The following is an 8,002-nucleotide window of genomic DNA, read 5'->3' on the forward strand; positions in this document are numbered from 1 at the left end:
TGACATTTTGTGGGGACTCGGACCCTCGTACTTTCTATGTGAGCCAAATCTGTCCAAACTTTTCCAACTTTTAATCCTATCATCATGCTCCTGTTTGAATCGTTTACCATATATACCCTGTGGAGCAAACTGATCAACAAAAGAAAAATAAAGACTCCCCTTCTCGATCTCTAAAACTTCCCTATCCCGTGATTTCACCCTTTCCTTCGGAAATGTACTTGAAGGTTTTCCCCTGTGTCTTTCTCTCTCTAACTTGAGCTCAAACTCCATTTGGGTCTCTCTTATCTGCTCTCTATATTGTAATTCTAATTCTCTAATCCTGTTCTCACAACTCTCAGACAAAGACTCTTTCATCACTCTCATTTGTTCATCTCTCATTTCTAACTCTTTCTCCGCAGCACCCTTTCGTAAGAAAATTCGTTTCTATGACCTTAAAACCCACTACTTCAGGTACCCTGGCTTTAAGTAGTGCAGCGCCTTGAAAGTATGCATCAGGAGACATCAGTTCTGATAAACCACAAGGCTATTTACTAACTTTCATACATTGATGAGTCACACCTTCATAGTACCCCAACAGAAATCCCTCCAGAGCTTTTTGGAATCAATTTGCAATGGGAAACAGGTTAAATGTTTCTGCCTTCCATTTCAAACAGATATATTCAAGATCCACAACTACAACTCCTTTTGATCAAAAGAAGGGATTGACCAGAATGTCAGGTTAGTAGCAAGAAGTGCACTGGGAGGGATCTGTGGTTCCTCAGAGACAAACGCATTGAGGAATTGAATGGATTATTCTACGAGGATTAGGAATGGACGTGTATGAGTAATTGGTTCAGAAGTCCTTGAGCTGAGTCGACAGTTCTTGAAAAAGATACAGGAGAAATCGTGACCTTAAACTGCGACAGAATGCAGAGCTAGAAAAACATTTCTGACGTTAAATCAATGTACAAGCTCGGTTGACGTTAAATTAATGTTCATTTTTACCTTTAAATTAATGTTCATTTTTACCGTTAAATTATTTTTTTTTCAACAAATCAAACAATTAACATTTCGTTTACTTCATCCACCTTTCATCCATGTTATTGCTCAAGAGTTATGTATTTTGAAAACCGATCTCGAAAACTGATCTTGATTTTTAGCTCACCTAAGCCAAAAGCTCAAGTGAGTTTTTCTAATCAATATCTGTTCGTTATCTGTCGTCCTCATCGGCGGCGGCGTAAACTTTTCACATTTTCATCATCTTTAGAACGACGGTGCCAATTTCAACCAAACTTGGAACAAAGCATTATTGTGTAAAAGGAATTCAAGTTTGTTCATAAGAAAGGCCATGTCCCCTTCAAAGGACAGATAATCACGACAATGCAAAAATAGGGTGGGGTCATTTAAAAATCTTCTCAATAAGAACTAACGAGCCAGAAGGAGCTACGATTTCCATGAAAGCTTCCTGACATAGTGCAGATTCAAGTTTGTTCAAATGGTATCCCTCGGGGTAGGGTGGGGCCACAATAGGAGATCAAAGTTTTACATGTGAATATATAGGAAAAAATCTTTCAAAATCTTCTTCTTGAGAACCACTAGGCCAGTAAAGTTGACATTTACATAGTGCAAATTCACATTTGTTTAAGTCACATCCCCCAGTGGTAGGTTTGGGCCACGATAGGGGATCAAAGTTTAACATGTGAATATATAGGAAAATATTTAACAATCTTTAACAATTTTCTTCTTAAGAACCACTGGGCCAGAGAAGTTCAAATTTATATAAAAGCTTCCTGACACTGTGTAGATTCAAGTTTGTTCAAATGATATCCCCCGGGGGTAGGGTGGGGCCACAATAGGATATCAAAATTTTACATGCAAATATATAATGAAAATCTTACAAATTTTTCTCAAGAACGACTGAGCTAGAAAAGTTTAAATTTATCTGAAAGCTTTTTGACACAGTACAGATTCAGTTATCTTCAAGTCATATCCCCCGGGAGTAGGGTGGGGCCACAATTGGCAACAAAGTTTCAAATGCGAATATATAAGGAAAATCTTGAAAAATCTTTTCAAGAACGACTGGGCCACAAAAGTTGAAATTTATATGAGAGCTTTCTTACATAGTGCATCTTTAAGTTTGTTTAAATGATATCCCTAGGGTGAAGGGTGGGGCTACAACAGGAGATCAACGTTTTACATGTAAATATATACGGAAAATCTTGAAAAATCTTCTCAAAAACGACTGGGCCAAAAAACGTTGAAATTTATATGAGAGCTTTCTGATATAGTGCAGATTCAGTCATCTTCAAATCATATCCCCTGGGGTAAAGTGGGGGCACAATAGGGGATCAAAGTTTTAAATGCGAATATAGGGGGTAAAATCGTTAAAATATTCTTCTCAAGAACCACTGGGTCAGAAAAGTTCAAATTCACACAAAAGCTTCCTGTCATAGTTCAGATTCAAGTTTGTTCAAATCATGGCCCCTGGAGGTAGGGTGGGGTTAACACAGGGGATCAAAGTTTTAGATTCGAATATATAGAGAGAATCTTTGAAATTCTTCTCAAACACCACTAGGTCAGAAAATTTCAAATTTACAGAGTATATCCAAGTTTGTACAATCCATGGTCCCCGGGGGTAGGGTGTGGGTATAATGGAGATAAAAGTGCTATATGCGAAAATCTTTTTAAAAATCTCTTGAACTATTTAGGGTATGGCTTTCATATTTTCCACAACATTTTTGTACGAAAATACCTTTAATGTGATGCAATGTTGCATAATCTTGTGACCTTGACCAGGAAGTTTGACTTACTTTTGATACAAATCTGACCGACACAATATGTCCTGAACTATTTAAGGTAAATCTTTCATATTTTATATGTATACATACATATTTCTTATGGCAATACTTTTCATTTAAAATCCTGATCTTTGATCTTGTTACCTTTAACTCGGGGTTTGACCTACTTTTAAGAAAGCATAATCTATTAAATATATTTGGAACTATTTTAGGTTGGGCTTTCATATTTTGCATATAGAATCTTTATGTCAAGATCTTGTACACAGCGGTGTTTGATCTTTTCACCTTGGAGTTTGATCTACTTTTTGAAACATCCCTGACCTATCCAATACATCCTGAAGTATTCAAAGTAGGGCTTTCATATTTTATGTATAGATTATTTATAAGAAGACCTTATTAGTTTGTGAAGCTTGACCTTATGGCCTTGACCTATAAGGTTACCTTATTTTTAATAAAGATCTTACGTATTTAATGTTTTCATCTGTATATAACAAACACGCAGCCACTATTGAAATTGAAAGCAAACATTCCCAATACAAATTGTCAGTTTGAAGTCACTAGCAAGTGTCGGACAGGACAGGAATTCACCGTCACTGTCAGCACAATTTTTATTTCAAAATACCGAAACCATGTCTGTTGAAAGAGTTGATATCACGCAGTCAAAATAATTTAATAAAAAGCAGGAAAATACACAGTTCCAAAATATATTTAAATCACTAGCGCTTTCTGGATTTTAACATCCATCCTCAGGTGAATACAATATTGAATACTCACCTGAGGATGGATGTTAAAATCCAGAATGTGCTAGTGATTTAAATATATTTTGAAACTGCATATTTTCCTGCTTTTTTATTGAATTATATATATGTAAAAAAAAAACAACAAAAAAACAAACTGCTGTTTGTTATTATACCTACGTCCTTTTTATGTATTTAATTATTCCTAAGGGTTGTTTTAAATTGTTTCATATGTTATTAGGGTAATCATATCATATCGCTATATATTAATAATAATATTTATGCATTTTAATTCTGACACTATGAATATTTTATTCCCATGTATGTGCACATCGATTTTATATTATCTTTTTTTCACATTTGTAAAGCGCTTTAGAGAACTTATGTTGATAGGGCGCTATATAAATCTTTTAATTACAATTACAACTTATACGGTACCAATTTTGATGCACCAGATGCGCATTTCGACAAATTATGTCTCTTCAGTGATGCTCAACCGAAATGTTTGAACTCTGAAATAACATATATATATCCTTCATGTGATGTCATAGGGTTTTGCAAAATTCAAAATTGTGTATAATAGAAATTGGAGGAATTTATTCACAAATAATATGATATGTCCAGACCTTTGTCATCGACATTACGCCGTCCGGGAAAATACCAATCTTAAAATTCGCCTGTAAGTCGGACATGTAGTTTTGGACCAATATTTAACTCCCAGACATCCGATTAATTGTCGAATATAAATGGTAGCTATAAAAAATGACAAAATGCCAATTCTTACGAGTTAATTTTCCCGTTAGGTAAGGTGACTTTATGATGTTACAAATGTCATACTAGCTTTTTTATTATTATTTTCCATGAATACTTCGTTGACCTTTACAATATTCTAAGTAATCAGTTGCTGAAAAAGGTGGTCTTTCTTCACGAATATCGATGTAATTTATTGAGAAAGGGTGGATTATATGTAGAACTTCATACGTTGGCCATATTGAATTTAACAGGAAAATATTTACAATACTTGTGGATATCTTAACCTGCCCATATGTTTTCATAAACATTCGAGAAATTTTCTTTTGGGCGACATTGCCTCGTTTTACAGTTAAACATGCTCTTATGGTTAGAAATGAAGGTACTTCTTTAAAGGCAAACATAACAAACAATTAGCAATCTCATAACTCCTATAAGAAATACAAAATAGATAGTTGGGCAAACACGTACCCCTGGACACACTAGGGGTTGGATCAGACAAGCACGTACCCCTGGACACACTAGGGGTGGAATCAGACAAACACGTACCCCTGGACACACTAGGGGTGGGATCAGACAAACACTTACCCCTGGACACACTAGGGGTGGGATCAGACAAACACGTACCCCTGGACACACTAGGAGTGGGACTAGTTTCGCTATGACATATCAGCTTCATTTGGAGAATATACATGACTTTAGGAGATACCACTGACTCTATTATTTTAAAGCTAATTAAAAATCATGGAATCAATATAACATCAATCTTCACCAAATTAGAGTCCAACTCACGTAAGCTCTTGGACATAGAAAATCAAGATGTTATTATATCTATACCATGAAATTTGAATATTTTCCGGGATTTGATTATTGTAAAATTAGGCCAATATGACATGCATTTATCTTTATCGTGAATTGCTTGATTGAATATTGTTTAACGTTCCTCTCGAGAATATTTCACTTATATGAAGACGTAACTTGCGAATCAGAAAGTTGTTACAAACAGATTTGCTGAATATTTTTAATCATTACACTATTTTGCGAATTCTATAAATAAAATATCTGTTTCATTATTACAGGTTACACTAGGAAAAAGTCCAACTTTATCATTGCTGCGGCTTTGTCTTTTGGACTAGCGTGTATGTACATGACTTATAGCAAGTCATCAATGAATAATGAACTAAAAGAAACACACAAGACTGAAAAAAGCGAGCCAACAAAGAGCATTCCCAATTCCAGCAAGAAACCTACACCAAAACCAAATTCTTTTAATCCCTCTGATGCTGAAAAATATCAAAAGTATATTAGAACGTATACACTAGCATATGACAAAAACTGTGTCTTGACTTTGCAAGACAAATACAAAGGACACGGAGATTTGCCACTTAAGATACCTGTAGATAATGAAATGAATTCGCTCTCTGAAGAAGTCATTGCCTGCTTGTATCATCGCTACGTCACAACAATTCAAACATTTTGTGCTTTCAAAGACCGTGCAGGCGAGGCAAGGCGGAATGGTTGGTATGTATGTGCCGATCCCGCGTTAGTCTAGGTCACCTACACGTTTGTCAATGCAGTGTTCTACGAGACAAACGTCTAGGAGCATTCTATGATAAACATTTACACTCCATAACGAGGCTTATCCGAATTCTGATAAAGCAGCTGATTGGTTGATGCATAACGATGACGGACGCAGTCGAACAGAAGATAAACAAAGTTTTATCAGATTTAAAAATCGAATTCTCGCTGAAACCTTTACAGAAAGAGTGTTTACTTAAATTAGCAAATAGGTCAGACGTGTTGGCAGTATTACCAACAGGCTATGGGAAATCGCTGTTGTATACGATTCTACCGCAATTAATGTTTGAAGAAGACCTGCATAGTAATACTAGTTCTCGTGAAGTCAGCATAATTCTGGTCATATCGCCACTGGTTTCTTTAATGAAGGACCAAGTTTCAAACTTCCAAAAACACAACGTTTGCTTTCTTTAGAACAAGCGACACATAAACTGACATTTGGAACAACAGCTGTGGTCTTTGTGTTCTTCGGTGTCGCCATTTCCGTTTTTCGATGGCGCCCCCTCGCGGTGTAATGTTTTTAAATAGAACGCTCCAAGGCGTTTGAGTGGGAAGTCAAACGGCTTGCGTGACCTAGGCTAAATACTCTACAGTCTTGGATTCATAAAACAAAAACGCCCAACAGCGTCATAGATATACTGACTATGTCTGTGAGTGCAACATCAGGTCTTGGTTTAATCCACACGATGGTGCAAGAAAAGTCTATTCAAAAAGTCAAACAACTCTTCTTGGAACTCCACTTTGATCCCAAAGATACGAAAAAGCAGGACTACATTCAACTATTAAATAGCTTGCGATTGCTCTACGACAGTGGTTTAAGAAATGTGTGGTTTGATAGGTTATTTCATTGTGCAACCACCCGATTCAATAAGTGTTATGCTGTATACTTTGTTCAACCAAATCTTAGGGATAAAACTGCCACTTCCTTGTCCTTAGATTTACCAAGTGAAGAAGAGATAAGAAAGATGAAAACCACTGACATCACTGATTTGTATTTCAAGTATATCGAAACTACTCAATTTTTCTGTCAACAAGTACTGAGATTAGGATGGATTACCGATGGTGGATTGGATGTATGTCACGATAAAATGTTGCAATATAGAAGTCCTTGTATTGTATATTCATTTGGAGTCCTAAACCATTTTTTTGACGACGAAATTGCAACAACATATGATTGCAGTGTCTATTCCTTTGACCCTACAACACCATTCGGGACTCACCAACACTCACCACGGGTTTGGTTTTATCAACTTGGACTCGGTAGCGAATACAAAAAATTCGGCGCTGGATTTATAGCCCCGTTAAAGAAAATTAGTGCTGATTTGCATCATCAATCTTCGCCTGTTACTATTCTTAAAGCTGATGTTGAAGGTGCAGAATGGGGGAGCATTCCCGATATGATCAATACCAACGAACTAGCTAGTGTATCGCAGCTCTATGTAGAATTCCATGGCAAAGGGGATACACCGGATCAACTGCTTGTTCTGAAAAAAGATTCACGATGCTGGATTCCGTATTTTCTGGTACCATTTGAACCCTGCGTGTGCTCATAACAAACAAATTCCAAGAAGGGCAGAGTGTCAAAAGGTGTATTTTATCAACACAAAGTTGTAAAGCATACCCTCAATATTTTACTGCTATTAATCATTGTCATTAGCATTCCACATATAGTTATTCTCGGAGCAAAAATAAAATGTTAATTTTCACACAAACTCAATACTCTGCCCGCACGTTCATAGATAGTATAACCATGCATGTATAAAATCGATATAACTGCCGTTGGGATTTGACTTTCTTCTGAAATTGATATTGGTTACATACTATGTTGTGTGTGTTGAAATAAAGGGAACATTCTTTGAATTACTTCTTAGTTGACAGAGCATATTTAGTAAATAATTAACACAATGATGCATGCGACTGAAATTTGATTACAATATCAAGGATTGACTTTTTGTCTGTATGACAAAAATGAGTTTCCATAGAAAATTGTTAGAACAAGACTTATGCATATAATATCCCATAGAGAATTGTTAGAACAAGATTTATGCATATCATATTTTATAACATTGCTGGCGTGCCATACTTTTTAAATTGAATGTCAGGTTTAATGAAACATTATGAACATTTAGTCATAGCAACTGATATGAACCTCTTTTTATA

The 8,002-nt window shown here is 35.9% G+C and overlaps 1 pseudogene; it reads left to right on the forward strand.

Annotated features, from left to right (window-relative positions):
- The first annotated feature begins 611 nt into the window (after positions 1 to 611).
- LOC125674349 (uncharacterized) lies at positions 612 to 7,771 on the forward strand (annotated as a pseudogene).
- The last annotated feature ends 231 nt before the right edge of the window (positions 7,772 to 8,002 follow it).

This window comes from Ostrea edulis, chromosome 3 (assembly GCF_947568905.1).
Source record: "Ostrea edulis chromosome 3, xbOstEdul1.1, whole genome shotgun sequence".
NCBI lineage: Eukaryota > Metazoa > Mollusca > Bivalvia > Ostreida > Ostreidae > Ostrea > Ostrea edulis.